This window comes from Carassius auratus, unplaced genomic scaffold (genome assembly GCF_003368295.1).
Source record: "Carassius auratus strain Wakin unplaced genomic scaffold, ASM336829v1 scaf_tig00027665, whole genome shotgun sequence".
NCBI lineage: Eukaryota > Metazoa > Chordata > Actinopteri > Cypriniformes > Cyprinidae > Carassius > Carassius auratus.
Window position 1 is genome coordinate 50,953 of NW_020525613.1, and position 26,915 is coordinate 77,867.

At 35.5% G+C, this 26,915-nt stretch overlaps 1 protein-coding gene across 2 annotated transcripts in view; it reads left to right on the forward strand.

Moving 5' to 3' along the window:
* The first annotated feature begins 680 nt into the window (after positions 1 to 680).
* The window catches only part of LOC113079336 (leucine-rich repeat and fibronectin type-III domain-containing protein 5-like), a 62,595-nt gene continuing 36,360 nt past the window's right edge, over positions 681 to 26,915 (forward strand). Inside the window, exons 1-2 of one of the 2 annotated variants that reach the window (XM_026251587.1) lie at positions 681 to 1,433; positions 8,772 to 8,874. The gene's annotated coding sequence lies outside the window, so the exon portion shown is untranslated. The remainder of the gene's footprint in view (positions 1,434 to 8,771; positions 8,875 to 26,915) is intronic. The other variant, XM_026251588.1, reaches the window with a different exon arrangement.

Genomic DNA, 26,915 nt, shown 5'->3' on the forward strand with positions numbered 1-26,915 from the left:
AAGACCCTAGATAAGACCCTTAAGGCCTGTTCACTTCAAGGACGATAATTATAAAGATAACAATAAATATATAGTTTTAGAATTTAAATCAGCAGAGGAGCATGTGCTTGGAATAAAAATACGATATCCACTGGTGTGGATGCTAATTATCTTTATAGTTATTTTTTCTAGGTGTGAATGGCCTTTTATTCCCCAACAGGGATCGTGAAGAGCCCTTTGAAGCTGCTTTGAAACTGCAGTTTGGACCTTCAGCCTGTTGGCCACCAGTAAAGTCCATTTATGGAGAAAAATCCTGGAATTCTTTCCTCAAAAACCTTAATTTCTTTGCGACTAAGGGAATAAAGAAATGAAGATCTTGAATGACATGGGGTTGAGTAAATCATCAGGATTTTATTTTCTATTCTGGAGGTGAACGAAACCTTTAATAGTATCCAATGAAAAGTTAACTAGTGAAATTAAAGGTCCCTAGTATAAAACAAAAATAAAATCGATCCTCCATGAATAAACGCTAAAGCAGCTTGCCATAGTTCGTGGTTTTCTTTACTTTTTCCGTCGTCTTCGAGCACTAAATCAACAGCACTTCTCACTTCTCAGTTACACACGTATCGAGTATTGCGAGCGTCAGTCTGAGCCAATCCGTCATGACGTCCTGCGTTCTCTCTCCCAATCCAAACAGCAGGGGAGAAAGCACAGCCGTACTGATGATCCCAGGCAGTGACTGGTGCAAAACTAGTTTGTTTAAACGGCTCGACCGTTTTGATGAGGAATTCGCTTCATATTTCCGCCTCATGGGCAATTAATTAGACCTCTCCTTAAATTTTCAGCATCCTATGTGTACCGACTTGTATGAGATATTTCGAGTAATAAATCCATTCTCAGTCGCGTGTGGAGAGCGTACACTGCCTGAGGAGAAGACACTTTTACTACCTTCTGGATGGAGGGTCTGCGCGGAAGGCAGTCGGTCAGTGACTGTGTGGATTAAGCGGGGAAGAAGTGCTTGTAAAGGTGCAGTGGTGAGAAGGTCTCTCTGTTGAGATCTCTGATGACTTCTCGGGTTTAATGCGGACGAAAGCTCGCGCTCGAGCGAGGTGCGTCGACGGGCGGGAGGAGAATGGCACGAGCTTCCGCGCTTCTGAGGGGAAAACAAGTACTTGGCTTTCTTGAGGGGCGTCGGGCACATTGCGCTGGAATTTGATTGTCCCTTAGAGTTCGTTTTTTGGAGATATCTATCCATTACGTCGAAAGGGGGGAAAAACATTGGATTTTAGTGGTTTTGGAAATGGGCTTTGGGGAGTTGGATGCCTTCATATCACGCGCACCTTTTAATTTAGTGTGAATCCAGTGGAACACAACATGGGAAAATATGACAAGTGAGAAGATTCGGTTCCTCTGACCCTCGGTGCTTCAAGCCGGACTGGCGTTCCTTCTGCTAGGTAAACTTTTCTTTCTGAATATTGAGTGGAATTTCACATTGAACGGTCCCTTCTCGACCTCCTTGAAGAATAGGTGCCGGGAGTCGAAATACCTTTTCAGAGTGTCTGGGTGTCTTTTTAGGCAAGGTCATTATGTATCTTCAGGAGTAGAACATTTTATTTTGCTCTCAGAAATGATAAATAAGTGCATTGAAATGCTTCATAATACCGTATTGTGGAGTATCAGCTTCATCCATAAAAGATATAGTTATGGTTTAGTCTGAGTGCTTGTACTGTGGAGATAATGGTATGGATGGGTTTGTGTGGTTGTTGGGCGGTAGAGGGGGTTGTGTTGAAAGACTAGATTGAAATCATTTCTTTAATTTGCGTCCACATCCGTAATCTGCTCTGTCAATGTCAAGGTTTTTTTTTTTTTTTTTTTTTTTTTTTGTGAAATATAGACTAGCAGAAGCAGTGAAGTAATAGTCTTCAGAATTGGCACAGATCCAGTCGATGATATAGGAGGGGTATTACAGTCATATGTGCACTTGTGTTACATGTCATTTTTCAGATAAAAGTGATTTTCATTCACTGCAGGAAGACAAAGAATATAGCAGCGCTGAAACTTGTATTTTATTGTGATTTTTTTTTTCACTGTAAAAATGTATTTTGTGTGTGATGTAAATGTTTCATCCGTCTGCAAATGGTTTAATTCTGAATTCCAAGCATGCATAGTTAATATTAATGTAAGAGGGAAGAAACACTTGCAGTGGTTTTTGGGGATGTGCACAGCTTTTTGATTATTCTGAATACCTACATAGTAGAAAAATTCTTGCTGCTTAGGTTTTATCATCATTTGCCGTTCACCTGATACATGTAGCCTGCAGCAATATGAACGGTCTCTATCAGTCTTCATCAGCCTGTCTGTTACCAAAAAGATAAATGAATAAAATATTGTTGGAAATATATCCTTGCATGCTTTACTCTACAACTCGCTAGAGCGTTTAGATTAAAATTATATTTCAGAATAATAAACCCCAAATGTATGTTTTATTTTAAACTGATTCCAATTCCATCAATTGCTTTGACAGAAATCCTCAATTTGTCTTGAATTACTTGAAAAGAAATGCAATTACTGTTGTATATGTTGTTTCTGAGTAAACAGACATATGAGATATGTTGTTTGATATAAAGCTGCTGTATATTTTTGGCAACAGTGTTTGAGTTTTAACATAGAGTAGATGGGTAACTGAACTGCAGCACCTCTTCCACTGGCTGGTGGTGCTATAATTCAATTTATGGCTCAAACAGCAGCTCAGAGGCCCAAGTGCCTTTTCCTGGAGAGGGGTGTGGGAAACTATGGTTTTATCACGCTGACAAGACAATATAGAAGGATATTCATGTTTCATGTTACAGAACCTCTAAGGAACTGCATATATAGTTTTTTTTTTTTTTTTTTTTTTTTTGTGGAACTGCTTGTATGTGGACCTCATGGTTAACTGGAACTAATTATTTTAATGTGTAAAATGTGTAACACAGATTCCCCTTAACATAATAATAATAATAATAATAATGCATTTTATTTCATGGCGCCTTTCAGAACACCCAAGGTCACCTTACAAGCAATATACAGGTCACTGCATAAGACAAAACAAACAAGAAACAAACAGCATATACATATAAAGTGGATTTAAGTCTTAATAAAAAAAATTATAAAAAAGCCTGTATAAAAAGATATGTCTTAAGACGCTTTGTAAAAGTCAACAAGCAATCGCTATTGCGAACATCGAGGGGAAGGGAGTTCCATAGGCGGGGGGCAACATGACTAAAAGATCTGGCACCCATAGTAGTAAGTCGAATCCGAGGTACCACAAGAGAAATTGAAGATGAAGATCTAAGTGCACGTGAAGGAGTATAAACCTGGAGAAGTTGAGTAAGGTATTGTGGTGCAAGATTATGAAGTGCTTTATAAGTGAGTAGCAAGATTTTGAATTCAACTCTATATTTTACTGGAAGCCAGTGCAATTGCTGGAGAACCGGAGAAATGTGATCAGTATAAGGTGTTCTAGAGAGAACACGAGCTGCAGAATTCTGAACCAATTGAAGTTTATGTAGCAATTTGGAGGGAATACCTGTGAGAAGAGCATTGCAGTAGTCTATACGTGAGGTGACTAGTGCGTGAATGAGAACTGCAGTATTATTATTTGAAAGAAATGGACGTAGACGATTAATATTGCGCAAATGGAAGTATGCAATCCGTGTGATATTATTAATCTGAGCTTTAAAAGATAATGTGCTATCCATGATGACACCCAAACTTTTAACCTGAGAGGAAGGACAGATTGCAGTATTATCAATGTGTAAAGAGAAACAATTAGATTTAGACACAACAGATCTAGTGCCAACAAGCAGAGCCTCCGTTTTATTGCCATTTAATTTCAAGAAGTTCGCTGAAAGCCAGTCTTTAATTTCAGCTAAACAGCTTGACAAAGATGGCGGAGGAAAAGAACCGGTAGGTTTGGCAGACAGGTAAAGTTGGGTGTCATCCGCATAACAGTGAAAATTAATACCATATTTCCTTAAAATATTACCAAGAGGGAGCATATATATAATGAAGAGAAGCGGGCCCAAAACAGAACCTTGGGGAACACCAGTGGTGACTGTAGATATTCTTGAACTAAAACCTTTTAGTTGAATACGCTGACTGCGTCCAGATAGATATGAACTAAACCATGACAGAGCAGTGCCAGTAATACCAATGGAGACTAATCTGTCAAGAAGTACGTTATGTGAGACAGTATCAAAGGCAGTGCTCAAGTCAAGGAGGACAAGTATAGTTAAAAGCCCAGAGTCAGCTGCCAACAGTAGATCATTGGTTATTCTGACAAGAGCAGTCTCAGTGCTGTGGTGGCATAACATTGAAATTAGCATGTTTTCTAACCTTGTTGACCGATCCCAGATCTCCTGTGGCTGTCTGTTGTGTTGAATGTGGTGCCAGGATGACAGAAAGTCCTTCAGACTTGTTTAATTACTCTTGCTGAGCTTAGACCCATGATATGATGAGATGGAGCCAAGAAGCCAGCAAGAGCGCAATGATTCCTACAGCTTGCGGGATTGTTTGAGTAAGGAATTGGAAAGGTAAAAATAAATAAATAAATAATGCTCTTGCATTATCACAGTCATTATTTATTAGGATGATCACACTCGTTGAGTAAAACTGAGATTTCCCTTGAAATTATGCAACCACAGTCACAGCAGACCGGGCAGGTTGTACAGTAAGTGAGTTATAATGGTACAGTAAGCTGTAAGCTGCATGTCTGAGACTGATGTTAAGAGAAATTTAATTTATCAAAATATTAAAGAATAATAATTGCTTACCAAATCAGCACATTAGAATGATTTCTGAAGGATCATGAGACACTGAAGACTGGAGAAATGGCTACTGAAAATTCAGCTTTGCATCACAGGAATAAATTACATTTTAAGATATATCTGAAAAAAAGAATTCATTGTAGTAATGTTGCACAATATTAGCCTACAGTTTACTGTATTTTTAATCAGATTAATACAGCCTTGGTAAGCATAAAGAAACGTAACATTTTATTTAATTTATGCCAAACTTTTGACTGGTAATCTATATATGTGTGGTTGAGTAAAGAATAAACCTAGATTTATTCTGATGACATGGACTACATTACAAGGTTAAGTCATATCTCAGTCAATCATCCATGTTGTTTTCTGGGAAAGATTTGTACAGTCTATCTACTCTGACTGGTGTGGAGTATTTGTAGGCCTGGCTGGCCAGCTGTCCATGAGTTCAGTCAGCTAGAACAGATGAATTAAACCAGATTGACAAATGTAAACATTTCAGAACAGATTAGATACTGTATATGAGGTCAAAACTCACACTGAAGTGCACGCCAACTATGAGATACACAGCTGATGACCACTCAAGATGTCCCTTAAAAGTTACACCTCAGACTCCCCAGACTTTTCTTTTTTTACAGGTCTGCACAGGTTAAAATAACTGTGAGGCACCACCTGAATCTTCTGAAAGCTATTTTTGAGTCACAGAGAACAGTCACTAGGATGTAAAATGCTTTCGGCAGCCATTCATGGAACATTTGGCAAGAGACATAAACTGAAACAATTCCAGTCAAAACAGTTAGATTTTGAAGCTGCATAAAATCACAACACAGCCACAGTGAGGTCTTGATCATCTCCAAACATCCTGAATGTGGGATTCAGGAGTGCTGGTATACGGAGATGGGGAGAGTGTGGTTGTTTTCAGAGTGACAGGAGAGGCAGCGAGGTAAAATGGCAGAGGTTCGAGTGTGAGTCACTTTAGGGGGTGTTTGTCTGTGATAATGAGCTGTCACTGAGGCACCGGTGCCTTGTTTTGATCTTGCCACCCTGCTGCTTTAAGCAAGAGAAAACTGACAGCTGTGGATAGAAATAAATTCTGTGTACAAAGGCCAATGAGGCAATAATGCCATTAGTTATGTGTATGTGTTGGGGAATGGAGGCTTTCCTCTGTGTTCAGAGTGAATGTGTGTTGCCCTCTGTCTGCAGCACTGTCGTACTGGTTTGTGGTTGATGTGGTCTATTGAGACATGAACACAGAAAAATGATCATGAATTAGAGGCCATCAAGGGTAAAAATAGGGAATAAATCATCAGAAGGAAGAGGAAGTGACAAAAGATGAGTTATCTTATCTAATAATATCATAATAGCATTATCAATACTCAAGTGGATTCCCTACCATTTCCAAGTGCTCCAGCTCAAATGAAACATCAAAGCATAATTTTAATGATGTTGAAGAGTATTTGGTAGTATAATAAATATTAATTGCGCCACATCTAACTGTGTGACGAAATTGTCATTTTGTGCCAAATTATGTGGATATACAGTAACAGTACATATAATATACTTTGAATTAGAAAAACTTGATGTTTTTAGGAACATTAAAGAGATAGTATGCCCCAAAATAAAAATGTTATCATCATTATCATCAGTTACAAACCTGAATATCTTAAAATTTTTGACTGAAAGAAATTAATATCATACTAAATGGTTTTAAATTTGTTTAAACGCGTGTGTGTGTGTGTGTGTGTGTGTGTGTGTGTGTATATGCCGGTTCTGTGATTAATTGTACACAGTAAATTGTTAACAAGATGACCCGTTGAATTCGTTTTGGAAGTGATAACTGATGAATGTGTTTTTAGTCCAGTGCCTGTATAAAGTATAAGATTAGTATTGACCAAGTTCAGAGGCTGTCATTTTCAGTTTCAATATGAAAAAATTACTTTCATATTGATTCAATGGATTTAGTGCATTTTGAGAAAAAAAGAGAAAAATGGGAAAAAAGTACGCCTATCACAGATTTATAAAAAAAAAAAAAAAACATTTGGATTTGAATTTTTAATGTAATTATAACCATTAAGATTTTTGTCAAAGATTGAAACAGAAAATAGTAGGTTTCATCTTGCAACTTTCTTGGTAAGGAAAACACATTTTTACTCAAATTGATCAAAATTTATTTATTGTGAACCATACTCTTCATGTACACATTAAACAAAATAACAATCTAGTATAACGTGGCCACAATTTACTATTTTTGAATCTTTATTATTTATTTATTTATTTATTCATGTCATGCACCGTGCTCTGTACAAAATAATTTTATTTAAACAAAAATGTATTACATTCAAAAGAAATTTGAGGGGCTTTATTAGCCCCCGGAGCCGTGTGGATCACTTTTTTATGATGGATGGGCACAGTTTATTGGACTTCTATTGGACTATTGAATATCACCATTCACTGCCATTATAAAGCTTGAAAGAGCTAGGACATTTTTAAATATAATGCTGATTGCATTGGTCTGAATGAAGAAAGTCATTTACATCTAGGATGGCTTGAGGATAAGTATATGGGGTAAAAAAAAAATATATATATATATATATATATTTTTTTTTTTTTTTTTTTTTTTTTGTGTGTGTGTGTGTGTGTGTGTGTGTGTGTGTGTGAACTATACCTAAAATTTGTTTAATGGGTTTAATTTCTTTGAATATGCCATATCACATAAATGCAACTTGTATTAAATAGAATCTGTTACAAAATATAATAGTATTGTTTTTATTTTTATGTAGGAGTGAAATATTCCTCATATTTTCTTTTTAAATATGGGGTGAAATATGATCTTTGGGTGTATTCTTGACAGATTTCATGATTTCGCCCACATTTGTGTACTCAATTAACACTGACTTCTAAGAAATGTGATGGAGTAGACCATAAAATGAGAATTATGATCAAAAGCACTAATGGAGTCATAGAAGATTATAAGATTGTTGATATTCTGTGCAGTTGTTTTTGTTTTTTTGTTTTTTTTTTTGCAGTACAACTGAAAGTCTTTGGTTGACTGAAGCTTCATTAGGCCTCTCTGATCTAGAAATAAATAATCAACGTGAATTAGCTGTCATCTACATTAGCATATCACCACTACCTTCTGCTTTCCTTTGTATGGAGCAAAGCCTGTGTCATCCATAACAAGATTAATAGAGCTTAGATAACCAAATATATCTCTTTAAAGTAGCCAGTGCATCCATACTGCACTTATTTTAGACTCATTTAACAGAACTGCCTTGGAATGATTTCAAAACATTTCATATTTGTTTTCTCTGATCCTTATTATAGGGCCTTTCAGCAATGCCAATCCCATCTAATCGGTTTGCAAATATTAGTTGTGTATTTGCAAAGTGAAAATGGGATAAATATTTGAGTTGTTTTCAGAGAAAGGGAGTGCATCAGAGCGTTAGACCTGATTTTATCTGAACCGATCAGATTACAGACATAGAGGAAGAGCCATCCACAATATAGATGGCCTTAAGCTAGACCTGAGTACCTCATGCTTGGGCAATCTATCAAATGAATGCTTAGGTTCGCATGTCAAAGCAGCATAAGAGTAACATTCCAGAAGTTTACTTGGCTCTGCATATATGAGCAAAACTGAATTGTTATTTAGTATAAATGAGTATTTGATGCTACTCTCTAGGGCTGCATTGAACTGATAATCGCAAAAGGTTTACTCAGAAATTATAACCATGATAACTAATCATGATTATTGTCATTTTTATTATTATTATTTTAGATTTTTAAATAGGGTTGGCTTGCAGTAAGCAGGGCTTACTGAAGTAAGCAGATATTGGGTCATAAAAGACATCTGCAGCAGATCTCCAGTAAAATGAGACAGTTCCACCCAGCATGCTTGTTATACTTGCTTAAGTGGTAAAGAGCACATTAAAAGTTCTTGCTGTATCCTTGCACCAGTTTCTGGTAATGGAAATGGCTTCTTATCTACAGGCGTACACAAGCACAAACTGTAAAGAGCAGCTAGGCGATGTGTCCTACGCAAGAAGACCCTAATTGCACTTCACTTGGCACGGCTGATGAAGATAAAGATTCGGTAGGTGCATTTATTACGTCTATGATTACCTCCTCTGGCCTCTGTCTCCTGTGCATATTGACACTGAATGATGGAGTGAAATTGCTGTATGCACATCTGTATTCAGGGTGAACGGCAGACTATAATGGCTTAATGCAGTCTCTCGCCCTCCCTCTATGGCCATGAGAGGCTCAAAGCAGATAGATAGTCTGCCAACAGCTGGGCAGAATACAAATGCACCACCACCTCGCTCTCTCTCATTAGCCAGTGATTTATCACACACCACAAACTATTTCAGGCTAATGTTTAATAGGGGCAACGGCACTGTTGTTATGACCTGTGTGGATCAGGGATTTTTGCTTGCATATTTATCTGAAAATATAAACTTTAGGCACTTTCTGGAAAGCTCAAGTTAGGGAAAAGGAACAATTGGATGGCATGAGATAACAGATAATGAAATATGTTGGCTAAAAGGAGTCATATGATTATATTATTTTGTGTATTTGGTGTAACAGAGTATGTTGACATGCTTTAATGTAAAAAAAACACATTATTTTTGAAATACTTAAAGTACATAAATCTGTAGTTATATATATACTCACATCAACCTTTTTTTCTTTATTGAACATTACGATTTTAGATTTGTAGAACTTAGAATTTAACAGCAAGTGCAAATCCACATTTAGAAGCAAACATTTTTTATGATTGAACACTTGAAATAGAGTTTTGGAAAACAACACAATTTAATATGACTGCATGTTTTATTTATTATTTTTTTTATATATATTTTTTTAGTTATAAAGTTTAATTCAAATATAAAATACAAGGTCAAGCTACCTTGTATTATTGCCCAACAGCAATTACCTCATAGCACCATCCGTAGTATTAGTATAGTAATTCTGAACATGAATACTGCAGCGGTGTGAAAATTATGATATTGTGACAAGTCTAATAATGTGTTGTTTCAAATAATTTTAGGTAAAGTATGGCTTGTCACACTGCAGGTCACTTAAAATGCCATGTCACTACACAAATTCAATAAAAAGAATAGTTTGCATTGTTTGACATTCATTCCCACTGTACTGCAAAGAGAGAGAATCATGTAGTGAAAGACAGGAAGCTGGAGTTTAGAAAGGCTTTGATGCTTTGTTGATTCTCATTAAGAAGCTGAAAGGTTCTGTCACCGTGAGTTTATGTCCCAGGATAGGCAGGCTCATGAGGTGAGCAAAAGCTGTCTGTCACTCCAGATGTGCCACTCACTGTCTTTAGAGATGCCACAGAGCACAACGAGCACCTAGGAGGATGTAGAGATCCGAAAATGTGTCTGTCAAAGCACTACCAGAGGTTAGCCAGGCTCTAATAGAGGATAAAAAAGATATCAGATGCTAACAAGCTGTTCTTAATTTGTAAATGATGAGGTTGTAGAACAAAGACTGCTGATGGATCTGCCATTAAAACCCAACTGACTCCGCAAGCGAGTGGCAGTAGACAATATTTATTTTTGACATACAGTAATAGCATACCTTTTTGGGGAAGTCGTGGCCTAATAGTTAGAGATTCTGACTTGTAATCCAAAGGTTGTGAGTTCAAGTCTCGGGCCGGTAGGAATTATAGGTGGAGGGAGTGGATGTACAGTGCTCTCTTCACCCTCTATTCCATGACTGAGGTGCACTTGAGCAAGGCACCGAATCCCCAGCTGCTCCCCGTGTGCCGCAGCATAAATGGCTGCCCACTGCTCTGTGTGTGTGTGTGTGTGTGTGTGTGTGTGTTTATATAATATTCACTGTTGTGTGTCTGCAGACTTTGGATGTTTTAAAATGCAGAGCACGAATTCTGAGTATGGGTCATTTTCACTTTCATTCAGAGGCATATAGTAGGGAATACACTAAAAAAGTTCCAAACCCAACCCTGGTTCAAATAAAATTCTGCTAACAAGACTCTTTGCTAGGGCTCAGAGAATTGAGTGAGGGTGATTTTTTTAATCAGCCAGGCAGGTGTGAAATCGTTCAAAGTCCACTTATGTTATTCTTAATGCTTAAGATGTGTTTTTTTTGTTGTTGTTGTTGTTGTTGTTTTCTACATGTTATCTTAAGGGTTTTCCCATTATTTTAATATTAGTTTTTGGATAACATTATAATATCATTCATATTTTTTATAATTTAAAAAAGAAACCAATGTATAGTTGACATTTGAGGCTTAATACTATAGTAAATCACTAAAAGTTTTTTTTTTTTTCAGTTAGAGTGTTTTCAGCTTGTTTATTTTCATACACAAATACGGCATGCAGTTGCATCAAACAATGGTATAAACAACATTTAATGTAAATTGTGATAATCGTGATTAAAATTTCAACGGAATTATCGACAATCATGATTTTTGTCATTATCATGTAGCCCTAATGGTGTACCACACTCCAAATTTGTGCTCTGCTTTTAACCAATCCAACTCCACACACCTGGAGCAGTGGGCAGCCATTTTTGATGCAACACCCAGGGATCAGTTAGGGGTTCAGTGCCTTCCTCAAGCATCTCACCTCAGTCTTGGTATTGAAGGTGGAAGACAGCACTGCATTCACTACTCCCACCTGCAATTCCTGCTGGTACCAAGACTCAAACCTGCAACGTTTGGGTTACAAGTCTGTCTCTCCAACCATTAGACTATGACTACCCGTGGAAGTTTAACTTTGTTGTTAGAACTGGTTAGAAGTAATACTAGTGTGTTCAAGTCAAGTTGGAAAGTTGAACGCATGTGAACACTCCAACTAAGTTGTAATTATTAATGGGGGACTCTGAACTTTCTTTCATTAGGGAGTTTTAAAAACTTCCCGAATTACAACTTCCCAGCTCATAAATCAGTTAATTTTTTAACTAATTTGTTTGCTTTGATTAACTGAAATTGCATTTAACAAGCCAATCAGATCAGATCTTGTTATTGTTTACTTATCTCACCATTTGTTGTGTGCAGTATGCGTTAAATGCACTGTAGGCGGTCCTGAGTGATTAACGTTGGTCCAGTAACTGTGAAATAACAATTAAAAAGAAGTGAAAGGAGTTTGAAGCATCATAATTACTTTCACGGATGAAGATCTACAGTTTATTAAGCACAAATCATACTAGGAACCATTGAAGTGTAGTTGTGAGTGGCAACTGTGTTGCAATTTATTTCTTCCCCCAGAGCAGAAAACATTTAATTTTATTGGTTTCTGCATTACTCTTAGATGTCAAGACATTTCCAAATGTTTAGCTAAACACATGTGACATGCCTTATGTGCAATATGGCAGCAAGGTACTGAAGTGTTTCCTTTTGATTGCTGTGTTTTCTCGTGGTATGTGACAGAGATCGCATGTGATTGTTGCATTACTTTAATTTATTTATGAGCATTAGCATAGCTTTGATGCCACACTTCCCATCTGAGGTGTGCCATAATATATGCATTGTTTTAAGGCTTCAGGTTATTTTCTCTTCTTCTCTCAGGCTTTCTTTTTCTCTTACATTTTATGCTCTCTGCATTTTTATTCTCTCCTTGAGCCACTTTCCACATTTCTCAGCTGATTACCTTATTTCTTGATTACTTTATTATAGTGCTTGAATGGCCTCAAAATCTTATGCAACGTTTTATTTTCCTTCAGACATATTACATATTTTATAGCTAATTTAGATAAGTCATGGATAAAGATAGTGGACTGCAGTGTGACTTCACCTTTGGAGAATAAACTCAAGGTTTGAACACATCTGTCATAATAGAAGCAGCAAAAACCTTCATCTGTGTAAAAGCAGTGTTAAGTTTCATTGAAATCCACTCAAGATTTTGCGCTTCATGGCTACTGTCTTGGTTACTGTGGAAACTGTCTTGAAAGTCTCAGATGTTTCAGTTATACACACAATCACACATGCCTGCTTATCTAAATGGAGACGTATGTTGTTCTTACAATATAAATATACATAAATATGACATTTTTATATTTTTACATTTTTATAAAAATGAAATCCAATTCATTGCATGAAATAGATTAATTGTACGTTTCCTTAAGGCATTGTTATTATGTTTTACATTTTAGCTTTAGAATCTAATTATATTGTGTCTTCATTATGAACACTGTATCTATATTGTCTTATATTTTAAGATCTAATTCACTTTTTTATTAACATTTTGACCAAATTTTCTATAAAATAAATGCCACATTTTCATATTTTAAGGAATAATATTTTATATTTATTCTTTATATTTTATTCTCTAATGTTTTATCTTAATTTTGAACCTTATATCTAATTGTATCCTTTATCAATTATCTTTTAAGACCTAACAAACTTCTTTTTGTGACATCTTTATGTTTTTCTTACATATTTTCTACAAATTCTACTTTTTTTTTTAATTTGTTAAACTATATATACATATTCATACATTTAAAAATGTGGCTTACGTTTTTTGACACTGTATCTAATTTTTTATTATTATTATTCATATTTAATTTATTTATTTAATTCATCTTACAGTTTTTTTTAGTGTTTTTAATTAATTATTTGTGGATGTATCCTCATAAGGATTAAATTAACTGACCTCTGCTGCAATTTATTTGTTTATTTGTCTCCAGATGTGTTCTTAGGTCAGAGATCTATCACAGTTTCATCTCTCCTAGACCCATGTGTTTTATACTGCACAAGTAGAAGCAACATCATCAGTATCATTAAATCCTAATGACCCTGTAATTATCTCCTCGCATTTATTGGATAAACCTAGAGGGCATTCATCTCCAGTCTCTCTCCATATAGTGCTTTGTTGGCTTGATCACCACTAATTTGCAGCTTGTTGTCCTGACCTTCAGAAGAAGCAAATCATTAGGATGCTGCAGCATATTGATGATTAAGGCTTTCCTATGTTCTGTGTCTTCTTATAACCCTTCTCGTCCCGCACATGTGCGAATACATGTATGTGAAATGATTTGAAACTAGAGCGCTTGTGATATGTTATGATGGAAAACATCACCATGGGAGCGAATGCTTTTAGCTTGTGCTATTTGTCTGACTGTTATGACTTACCAGAGTTTTTCTTCAGATGGGACACCCACACAACACACACACATACCTACAAGAATACATGTAATTGCTGAGATATGTCTACGCTGTAAGCCATCAGCTATTACGGAGGAAACACAGAGACTGTCATAATAAAGAAGCTACAATGCACCAAGCGACAGCAGGAAGCCCTTTAAGGGGCCGGTATTTGTTTGTTTTGCCTTCTTGAAAATATACCTCTGTGATTTGTTCACTGTCTAATGGTTCTAGCTTTTCATGTCGTCAGCATTTCCGCACACAGTGGCTGAAATCCCCGTGGACCCATTCTTTTTGAAAAACAGCTGCAATACTGTCCACATCCAGTCTGCATACATAGCATAATCTATATTTTATAGGATTTACAAAGGGGCGGATTGTTGTATTCCTGCGGACAGACATCCCAGTGCGTATTGCATTTGGGAAAGGTAAAGCGTCATTAAATTTGATGGCTTTTCATACATATACAGGGACGGTAAGTGAGCTGAATGTGGATCATTCATCATCTCAGACCAAGGGCTATTTAACGGTTTCAGTATTAATCATGGGCAGCACTTCATAGCATAGAGTGGCCTATTCAGAGTCAAAAATATGACTGAAGAAAGGCTGAGAGCACTGCACTATGAGCCTGATCAATACGCTGTATGATTTTTGAGCACTTTGTGCTGGTTTTTCCCCTGCAGTTACCATTTAAGATGGGCCTTGAGATGCTAGGGCTAGTAGTCATTGAAGCAACATATGAATGCGACAAATCGTCATTCACAAAGCACTGTAAATAGCGACTGTAAGCTGTACTGTAACTTGGAAGCATCAAGACCAGGGGTTTTCAAACTGGGGCCTGGTGGAGTGCTGGTGGAAATTTTTAGAGAATAAATTGGTACTATTTTTATATAACTGCTTCATTCTGCTTTCTAAAGACTGGTTGGAGCCATGGGGGTAATGAGATTAATCATGATCATTTTTAGGGCTACACTGACTAACAATAAAATCGATTATGATACTCATTATTGATTAGTCGGGTCTGCCCACAGTGCATGTACAACTAGAGCTGGCCGCATCAAATTACAGCACTGAATAACGCATTTCTATGGACAAAATGCATCTACAAATATTGGAGAAAACAATGAGCTCCTGCAGGAAAAATACGCGATTCAAGCTGCCCCAAACATGATAAATCTTGAAGCTTCAAGCTGATGCATTAGCGTAATGGTTTGCCAGTCAGGCGCTTTTACAGATACGTGTGTGTGTGCCCTCGGCGCAAAAAACTTTTTGTTAATGGTCATATCTTTGCATAAAGGCGCGTGCATTTAATAGACGGAACACAGAGAGGCGAGGGAGACAAAATATTATGTGCAAAAACATTCGTTGTGCTGAAATAACTGTTGTTTAACATTTATATTTAGGTTTAAAAGTCAACATGCAGTGTGATTAATTTATGAGAGCAGGAACTGTGAAGGGACAGCAGCGTGTAATAGTCTGAAATAACAGACGCTTTTACAGGATAAAGAAATTGCAGTAAGAGACTGACTGTGATCAAAGTGCACGCGACACGTGTTCCTGCACAGCATTACTGTGATTTTATTAGCCTTTATTATCTTTATTGTTTTAATTTTTGATCTAGACATTTAAACTATATTCACTATATAGCTTACAGTAATTAACAAATTTATTTAAACAAATTTATATAAGTTTTTTAACCGATTTTGTAAGGTTTGTGCCACTGCTGCTCCTAACTAACAGTACTGGTAACTACCAAAATATTTTTTTTTAGCTTTATGTATTGGTTAGATCTCCAATATGCATTTTTAGTAATAGTTATAAGTTATTTTTTTTGGCTATAATATAATTATTGCAGTTATTTGTGAAAGAAAGGTAGACAATTTATTTTTTATTTTTTATTCAGATAACCAAATAGTCAAAAAGTACATAAACAATGGCAGTAAGCGTGTGAGCTGTTATCAAAGGCAAAGGAGGTCATTTTTGTTATTATGTGAATAAATACTATCGAGTTGTTCCAGCTTGTTATTTGTCCAAAAAATACAATACATTTTTTAGAATATATATATATCATATTCCTACAATGTTTTTTGTCTTATGACAGGTGGTCTTATAAATTGTTAAGCACTGTATGTTTTTATAGCATTCAGTTGGCACATTTGTTTTAAAGACATTGGGCAGAATGTGGAATAGTGTGTTTTTGTCAGTAAAATTAAAATAAAGACAATGGGAACAAAAGTATCGGCCAACTAATCGATTATCAAAATAATCCTTAGTTGCAGCCCTAATGATTTTAATTTAAATTCTGTGGACAGTAAGGAATAATAGATACATAAATATATAAAATATCTATAAGAATATAAATATATATATATATATATATATATATATATATATATATATATATATATATATATATATATATATATATATATATATATATATATGTAATATAAAATAATAAGTAAGTAATAAGTAAAAACACATTTTGTGTACTGTGCAGATTTAGTAGCCAAAAGATAAAAAATAAACTATTATAAATTTACAGATCATTTAAGACCACTATAATAGTGTCTCAGTGATACTAATATAAAGCTGTTGTAACCATAAAAATGTAAAGGTGAATATTTATTTTAGGCATCAAAATTTTAAAGCCCCTAACCAAGACAACAGCAAAGAACAGAATAAAGCAGGTGCACTCTCAGAAATAAGGGTAAAGGTTAACCTTTCAAGGTACTGAAATGTACCATTTAGATACTAATATGTACACTTTAGGAACCAATATATATCTTTAAGTACTAATATATAGCCTTTAGGGGTAAACGAGGTGCAAATGTGTAGCTTTTGAAGAAGGTACCACCTCAGTAACAGCTTTTGTACCTTTTATTCTGAGAGTAAGGTGAATCAGCACAAATTCTTGTTGTTGTTGTGGGCTGATGCTGTTGCTTCCTACCCTTCTCTCTTAAGAAATGCTTGCCTTTTGTATTTGTAAGCAGAGATGCAATCTCTGAATGTATTAGAGCTTTCAGACTGCTAGGTGAACAATCAGCCAGTGAATTTGCTTTTGTACTTAGGCAAGTAGCTCTAATGGACCATACAAGTGATCTGAACAAACCCTTGGTCAGTATGTGTGGGACGGTGACTGGTGGCTCCCACGACAGGATCACTGACAGACATTGTGAAATAATTGAGAGCGACATCTTAGACATCTGTCCTGGCTGAATTCTCAATCTTCTGAGAGACCAAATGTAAGTGCGGTAAGCTTGAAATCCTAAACAAACAATTTTTCTCTCTTTCCATGTCCCAGATATGGGCAAGATATTGTGCTTTTTATGTGAGCCAGTGGTATATAAACTGTGACCTACTTCTCTGGATAATGGGATTTGCATCATTTAGTTTGGATTGCAGGAGGGAGCACGACCTAAGTTGCACCACCGGCACAGTTGGTGTAAGGTTTGTGCGTGTCAGTGCATGTTTTGTGAATGCCACAGGCAGGTTTAAAGTGAAATGAGTGAGCAGCATTGATCAGAGAGGCCTCAACCTCGTGCCTCGAAGCCAAACTTTGCTGATGAGGAACTAGAGGGGAAACAGTGGGGAATGTTTGAGATGGAGGAGCCAGACGTAGCTATGTGCTGGAGTGTTGGAGAGTTGCAAGGATGAAACCCCACCAGGGAGAGGAGGGAGAAACACCATCTGCAGAGACCCCAGGTGCAGCAGACACAGGTGCTGGAGAACCCAGAGGAGCTGAGACAGCCAGCTTAAGCAGACCTGTCTCAAAAAAAAAAAAAAAAAAAAAAGGAAGAAAAAAGCCACAGTGCACAAATGGCAACTGCAAAGCTGGATGGACAAAATCATCAATTTTAAAGTGCAGAGTGAATCATTTTTATTCTATTCCCTAAATCGTTTTATAATGCTCTCTTTTTAGTGAGAAATGAGCTAAACATTTTATTTGATCTCTCCAGGAATAGGCAGCCAAAGATTTACATTTTGTCATCGTTGGCTCACTCTTATGTCAAAGCAACTCTATTATATTTTCATATTTTCCTTTCAGAAACACAATAAAAGATCTTAGGCACAGTGTTCACAATTCTTTTGTGTATAAAGCAAGTGGATTGTCAAGCTCCTAGGCTTAACAAAAAGCAGTTGCAAAAATGTAATGTAAGTCTCAAATCTTCAGCAGAATTAAATTCAAAGAGTGCAATAGCTTATACAAGACGTGGTGAGAGTAACTGACCAAAATTCAATAATTTTACATCTGTGCATGTGCACACATCTCTGCACTTAACAACACTGATATAGAGCACTGGTCATACTGACTGCTTTTTATTATACATTCTATATTGCTTGTTGACCCTTTTGGAGCTTTGCTTTTGTTTTATTGGAAACATAATCTCAAAGATCTAAATTGTTGTTCTTTAGAAGAATGAAAATAAAAGTTTTAAGTAAATAATGACAGAAATAATATATATATATATATATATATATATATATATATATATATATATATATATATATATATATATATATATATATATATATATTTTTTTTTTTTTTTTTAATGCATTTAAATTGTGCAGAAGTCCAGCTAAAGATACATAAATATTGCAAGTATACTTCAGGTACACTTTGAATATGTTGCATTTAATCCTCATCAATAATGACATTCAGTTTCGTCAGGGTGTGCAGGTGCAGTCTGGGGGCCCGTCGAGCTGGGGGGAACTTGTAATTGAAACAAGGGAATAGAGCCCTGCATGGGCCTGGTCCTTGTCCTAAAACTTATGATAATTCTCGGCCCGAGACCGACTGGATCCCGTGACTTTTTTCTTTCTCTCTCTTCTCTCTCAGCTATTAAAATAGTTCAATTTATTTATTTTTTAATAGCAAAGGAGTCATGTTTCTTTATTAAGTTAATTTAGAAATATGTTTGGAACAGTGTTAAAAAGTTTTTGTTTTTTAAAGGAACAACCAAGCTGCAGTGGCAGACAGTGAGCTGAGCATTATGTTTGATCAATGTGTGCAGAGATTGGAAGCTAAAGCACGCTTTGCAGGACATGGAGGTGCCAGCACAATCACTTGCGCATTATTATTATTTTTTTATAACATTGGAAACTTAAAAATACACTGTCATTTTTGCTCATAAATGTAGGAGTATATATCAATCGGAATTGCAAAGGGTTTACTTAAATTTGTGTGCTCTTACAATACCAAAAAAACCTTGTGCTTTTGTAAAATAAGGAAAACAAACACGATGCGCTTTCTGTTGTCTTGGTCTTAAGCAGGAGCGCTTCACCGATCTGATAAATATATCAACAGTGCTTTAAATTACTATTTTAAAACAAAATAATTCAAATCTGAAACAAAAACTCTTTTCATTATGGTACGGAGCCCAGCACATGACATGCAAGAAAAAAACAAAATTAAGCGCACAATTTACAAATTTGTTCCCTCAATTTACAAATCGTTTGGATGATTTAGCAAATGGTGGGAATTAATTAGTCAATCGTGTGCACAATTTATAAATCGTGGGAATGAAATAGGTTAGTAAACTGTGCACACGATTTAGCCAACTATTTTTTTTTTTTTGCATATGGGCCCGGGGCCGACTTTTCCTCCAAATAAAGTATAACTATAATTTTTATATCAATAGGTTAAGTCCCGAGCGATATGTCAGTAAATATCTTAAAAGACTTGAACTATACTTAGTATGAAATAAATGTACATATTTAAAAAATATTACTTTTCACTAGGGCAGAGCTGTTATTTTTAACTCAAAGTATTTAAAATATCTTTTTGGTAATTGAAATGAAGCTGAAATAAAATATAAATATTAGACCAATTTAAATAAAATTAGGGATGTTTTCTTGCCAACTAGCTGAATTACGTTATGGTACTAAAATGACTAAAACTGAAATAAAAAGCTATATATAAATCTAAGCTATTTAGAAATAGAAATAATATGCACAATAATTTATATAAAAAACAGTAAGTGCATAACAAAATGACTAAAACTTACAAAAATGAAAATGAAAGCTAAAACAATATATATATATATATTATATATTATAAAATATAGTAAATAACTAGTAAATAACTAATTCAAAATATTAATAAATACCATAATAGTATAGAAATCATACTAATATAGTTGATTCTAGACACCAATTCTGATGAAAAGTTTGTGCTTGAGGACCGTCTTGAATTTTCAGCTCTTAAGCAATAAAGACAAGACAATGATTTGCCAGAAACAACAGCGAGCACTGCTGCAAAACAAACTGATGATAGATCTCGGCGGCCCCTTCCTCCTGATGCCGAGAAGACTGAGAGGGAGGTGGGGTGCTATTCCTACTGATTGTTCATTAGACTCTGCATTAATGCTTAAATGCAAAATCAATACAGAGAGGCAAATGAGATCAGAGCACTGCTGGAGAGAAGGATAGGAGGGAACAGACCCTAAAAAAATACATGCCGGTGCCAGTCATGCTCTGACCAGATATTTGTTAATTTACTCCCCCACGTTCTGTTCTTCAGAGAAAACAAGAAGACATCTAAAAATGTCTTTTGAGACAGGCACAGAGCTTGCTTGAAAGCCTTTTTATACTGTCGTAAATACAAATGAGTATTGAGAGTATAGCACAATATGACGCTTTTTAGAGTTGTGTGATCTTCAATTGCAGGACAAGACACTGAGGCGTATCAAGAAGTAATGAGCTTGCAGAAAGATGTTGTTGTTGTCATACATTATGTGCTTATTTACGCTTATTTCTCTGAACCATGAGTTTGTGTGTGTACTTGTCCTCTGTTTGACAGAGCTGTGGCGTATCCATCTGTTCTAGGTTTTTATGTCTATTCATGGCTGGTGCGGATAGCCAAGGGTGAGTATCAAACCACATCAGCTCTCACACAGATGGCAATGATCAACTCCACAGAGACATTTAGGGTTAAGCTGTCCTTATACCCGCGAGGAACCATGTGACCCATGCATTTCAAATGCTCATTCGTGAGACAAGAGGATTTAGGGATCAAGCTAAAATCAAACAAACAAAACAAATGCACGATGGGAAAAAATGTTGGACTGTTAACATTTAGCCTTCCTCCTCTGTGTCATGCAGTGAAACCAGGTCTACGCTTGTATGTGTCAGTGTAAACACCTGCTTCTTTGCATGTACAGTAGAGTAATTTATTTATACCCAAATAATTATGATATCTCACTAAATACCACTTTTAGTTGTGGTTGCTCTGGATTTAATGTATTTCTTGTGCATCATGAGCATTTAGATTAAGCTCTTTACCCTTTGGTGTGTCTATATAAGGCAGTTTGTTTATTTCTTAAGGTCTGGCACACCTTGAGAAGTTCTTCTGGGTCCGGATTAGGATCCTGCTTATTTACATTTCCTGGGGTGAAGGTCAGGAGAAACAATTAGCGAGTCCAGAGCTGCTGCTCGATCTAGCCAAAGCCAGACTTTTGACTATTGGCATGAAGTCTGCTCCATATTGTAGCTTGTCTGGTACAAGATCCACCCACTTATACAAAGCTGATTGTGGTAAAAATGTAAAAAAAAAAAAGATATATTAAAATCAATACCGTTTGCTTTAAGATTTAGGGATGAGTAGATCTAAAATCAATGATACCACAATAATAGAACAATGTGCAAACTCATTTAAATAAAGTAACAACAGTCTACTGGAACAATTGTCTAGACTTTGTGTTCAGAATGAAATAAAACTCATGGATATCTTTATGTGATAGCATCAACTACTACGGAACTTCTATGGAATCACTTATTATACATTGCAAAATATACACAGTACTGCAGTATACATGCGTTTTTGTCTTGTTTTCCAGCATACATTTTTAAGATTTTTTTTTTTTTTTTTTTTTTTTTTTACAACATTTTATTAAGATACCTAGCAATTTTTTCCCTATCCAACACAAACCAGACAGGAGTAGATTAATGTCGGTGGAAAAATTATGTGTATTGATGTCTTTCCGCAGTTGAACAAAATACCTTCTGATATTCTTCCGATGTCCTTCTGGTGTTATTATTATTACTTTGTTTCATTTCAAAAATGACTTGCTTTGTCTTATCTGTCAGCTTGTTGTCAGTTTCCTCTTTGCTCTGTAATGTATTTTTCACTGCGTGAGAACATGAAGTGTGGTGTGAGAGTATCACGGCTTGTCAGATGTAGCAACTAAGGGGGACGGGTTTTTATGAATGGTCATTTGCAATTGTTATGTATAAACTTTGTTTGATTTCTTATTAAATAATATTTAATATTCTATGTTGTTTAAAAAAAAAATCTTGAAAAAATCTTAATATAGGTTTTTATACAATACATGAGTCAGTTCACTGCATTCTAAATTTGTTTATTTTCTTTTAGTTAATATAGTTGATATATATATGTGCTTAACTTAATTTTAGCTTCTACTTAATTGCTAGCAGGTGAAATCTGAAAATTTATCCAGTGGATAAAAATAATTTATTTAGTCACATATCATTAACAACCTATTGTAATTTTCTGTGTTTGTGTGCACTCTGCATCATACAGTCTGCGGGCAGTCTGTAGACATGGGTGCCTTTTTAAAAACTAAGCCTTACTAGACCATGTTGGTATTTTTGTATTATCACATAGCCAGATAACTTTTGACCTGTTCACCATTACTTCAGTGGAGCAGTTACATTTGATATCCCTCTTCAGATAAACCACTTTATACATTTATATTCTTGATCTTAACCTTTTGTAAAGGCTTGTTAGAGTTCCCACATTCTCTGATGGATTGGACCCAGTTATAATATTTACAAATGTTTGTGTATACTGTAGTTCAAATGTCACCGGCGACAAAAGACGATTCCCTCGTCTTTAACCTCTCCTTTGAGGAGCACAGACAGTTATCCTCTACTCATCCTCCTGTTTTCCACTGGTATTTTCCTGTAATCCCATAAAGCTTTGCCTGGCTGAAAGGGTGATGTGAACGTCATGCATGAGGTAATCACCTCACATGGGTGTGTTTTCTTTTTCTTCACTTTGAGACCGAGTAAAGCCAAAGAGATAGAGTGAGAAAGGGAGAGGACTATTGATCTTCATAAAGCCTAGCTTTTCCGGCTGTGAATGCCAGGTCTCAGCTCAGAGATGAGATGCTTGCTTCATTTTACATATTTACAGACACTTTAATGGCAAGTACATTCAGGCGAAACACCAAACAAGCACACCCACCCGTGAACATTACAAAAGCAAAGCTTGTTTGGAGACTGGGTGTTTCTGATGTAAACTTTGCAATGCTGCCTAATTTATTCATTTATGGATCACATGCAGTGGAATCCAAAATTCTGAGCTCACTAGTGAAAATGCTTTCATTTAGTACAGTTTTTTTTTTCAGTCCATAGTTAGGTTTGCGTACATAAATTAGGGCTGGTAAGCTATTAACATTTTTAATATAATTAATTACATGATGTGGTAATTAATTAATTAATCTAATTAATCGCACATCAAATTTGGAGAAATTACTATGATGAGATAATTTACCGTCTACATTACCGTCTACAGCCGCGAGAGGGCGCTCTATGCTGCCAGAGATGCTGCTCAGTGCTCCTGTACTCTACACTGAGCAGCATAGAGCGCCCTCTCTAGGCTGTAGACGGTAATGTTTTCTCTCGGTTCTTGGTTCTAAATAAATGCGACTTATAGTCCGGTTCGACTTATATATGTTTTTTTTTCCTCATCATGGCGTATATTTGGACTGATGCGACTTATACTCAGGTTGGACTTATATAGTCCGAAAAACACGGTAAATAAAATCACTTAATAAAAAGTAATAACAAATAAATAAATATATGTTATTACTGTAAATGCAAAAATATTTGTGTTTTCCTTTAATTTGATTAGCAACCTAAGTGCAGAATCTGAAATATTTATTATTTAAAATTCTAACATTTGTTTCTTTTAATTGATCAAAAATATAATACAATTATTTAATTAATAATTATAAAAAAATAATAATTAAAGCCTAAATTCCCAGATTCTCAATTCACTCATTTTTTCAGAACCCACTGTATTTTTAAAGGATTTTGTCAGATGGGATTTTTATACTCATTTAATATGACAGATTAGTTTTGATTAAAACCTTCAAAATATTTTATTAAAAGCATCTCGGTTCATTGGCATTGAGCCTATTTTAGTTCTTAGCGGTGATTAGATTTTTGTATCTATAATGGATTTGAAATACATCTGCTTGACAGATTTAGCAGAGGTTATGATGACGCAAAGCATTTTCAATAGTAAGCACTCTTGGTGTATTAGTCGTTTATATAACATTAGCAGAAACGCTTACATAAAATCACTGATGTGACACAATTTAAGCCTTAGTGCATTATAACATTGAACAGTGTCTGATGTGCTGTGTGGCTTAAAGCTTCCAAAAAATATTGTCTATTAAATAAATAAATAAATATATATATATACAAATGCTCAAATCTGGATCAATTACTTCTAGTTCTGGGAAAGAGAGATATCTACACTGCTAAGCCCTGGTGCAATGGATCTGACAGACAGCTCAGGTGAGAAGAATAAAATCCTCATCCCGTAATCGCACACCAAATTGGCAGAGAGAGTATTTCAGCCCTGGGTGGTATGTTGGAAAGTGCACATCACAAACATTTTCATCTTATCTACCATTGCCGTTTTGCCTTTGATGATGGTAAGGGCTGCCATATATCTGATTGCACTGCATTGGAGTGCAGGAAATTGAGTAGTTTACTTATTATAGCTACTTTGTAGTAAAAGTATCTGAATTACACTAATAACACTAAACAATAAGCATTTATGTAGTGAAATGTTAAGATCAATGTCTTTTCATTCTTTGTTGTCCAGTGTTGGTTGATAGAGAGAATGCTATTGTCTGTGCAAATATCCAGATTTCTCGTTTTGTAAGATGAATGATGTGATGAAATGAGCATTTGCTCCTTTGGACGGTATGCCTTATTGTGAAGCATTATACTTCTTACACCTTAGGTCGATCCACTAAGCAGTTCTTCTTTAGAACATGTTAATCACAAAAATAACTGTTTATTTAATACATGCACTTTAATAGCACAGTGATACAAAACTATATATATTAGGCGGGTTGGAACAATACTCAGTTTGCATTTTCATCTGGCACAGACCTCACCACTTACATTGTAAAAATAATTTTCCGAAGATTATTGAAGTATGTTTTACATGAAAATACTATTTCAGTCTTTCTACTTCAAAATTGTATGCCTAATTTAATGTTACTTTCCAATTTTTTATATTTATTTTTCTTCCAGTGTAGATGATTGATTTTCTCACTCACTTGTAAAGCAATACAATTGTATATAATATAGATGTATAGGACATTGAACATTTTAAGTTGTCATGTCTTAATTTCTTGCATTAGACACAAAATATCAACCGACTTTGCTTTTGCAAACATATGACGCTAGAGCTTTTCACATAACCAACTTGACTTTTCTTTTTTTTTTTTTTTTTTTTTTGCTGCTTATTAATAAACATGCTCCACAGAGTTTAACAACCAGAAAGTGTCCAAGACTTTTGGTCTTCATTTTGAACAATGTATTATTTCATATTTTAAAACATACTACCAAATATTTTTATTTAGAAGGGTAAATGGCACTTATTTTGATTTTTTTTATATATATAATGCTAGTACTTTTACTTACCACTTTAATTGTGGATTAAGCATCCAAATGCTTTTTCGGGACACTGTTTGTAGATAGATAGACAGACAGACTGATAGAAATAGAGAGAAAGATATGATTTATGTTCATGGGTATGTAGTAGAGATGTTCCGATACCCTTTTTCTCTTCCCGATACCGATTCCGATACCTGGGCTCAGGGTATCGGCCGATACCGAGTACTGATCCGATACCTGGGTGTATATCTGTATATACAGCTGTATATACTACTAGCCCTGTGTAAATTGCTAGAATTTTTTTATGGTGTGCTTCAGACAGATCCCTCAATAAAACATGAACAAATACATGGTGAACTACTGTATTTATTACAGTATTTTTATTATCTAACATGAATTTGACAGTATTATTTATTTTCTTATGCAAAAAAGAACTTCAAATGCAGCCAAAAATCTAACACCGCAAACTAAAAAAGGTATTTAAGTTTTACAATATAACTGTATAAAAAAACTGCAACAAATAAGTCTAGGAATATAAAAAAAGATCTATTAATCAGATAATCTCTAACAAGTAAAAAACAAGTAAAAAACAAGCAACCATCTAGGCATAATTATTATTATTATAGAGATGTATTATTATTACTGTAGGCTACAACAGTAGCTTTATATATTGTCAATTTACTCATGTAAACCAAACATTTATTTTAATGGGCTGCCATGAAGATCTTTGAGTGTCTGTGTTTATGATATGACAGTATTCTCAAATGAAACGGTAAATTCTCATGAAGTGATGGTTTATGCGTTCGTGTCCTCATGACACACAGCAGAGACTACAAAACAGCGAGCTCTCGCGCATCTGTGCCAGTCACCCACAGAGATGTAGATTTTGCGGGAGTAATATTTAAATAGTATTTTGCAGTTTAATATTCACAGACACTAGTATATATTCGGCTACTGTCTGGAGCCCTGCGTTTTGACTTACACGGAAGCGACTGAACGCAGTTGCCGGTACTGAATATACTCGAGAGTCTGTAACTACCGGTACTACAGAGACATACTGCTAACCACTGATCTATAATATAGTAGCGGCTTCACTGTCTTTTGGCAGTTTAGAATGTTGTGACCAGATGCTCTCCTCCCATGTTTGTATGGATACTAATGATTTAATTAGAATTTGCCGCCTACAAATTTCCTTTTAGTTGGGGTGACGCGTCATTTCCGATTAGGCTATAAATAGCGCATATCCATTCATGTCGAGATGTACGTCACCTCCGATTGAGTGGGGGTTCCCATTTGCTTCCAACGTGCGGGTGATTTGACTGCGGCTGTATGCCAGCTTTTGCGTGC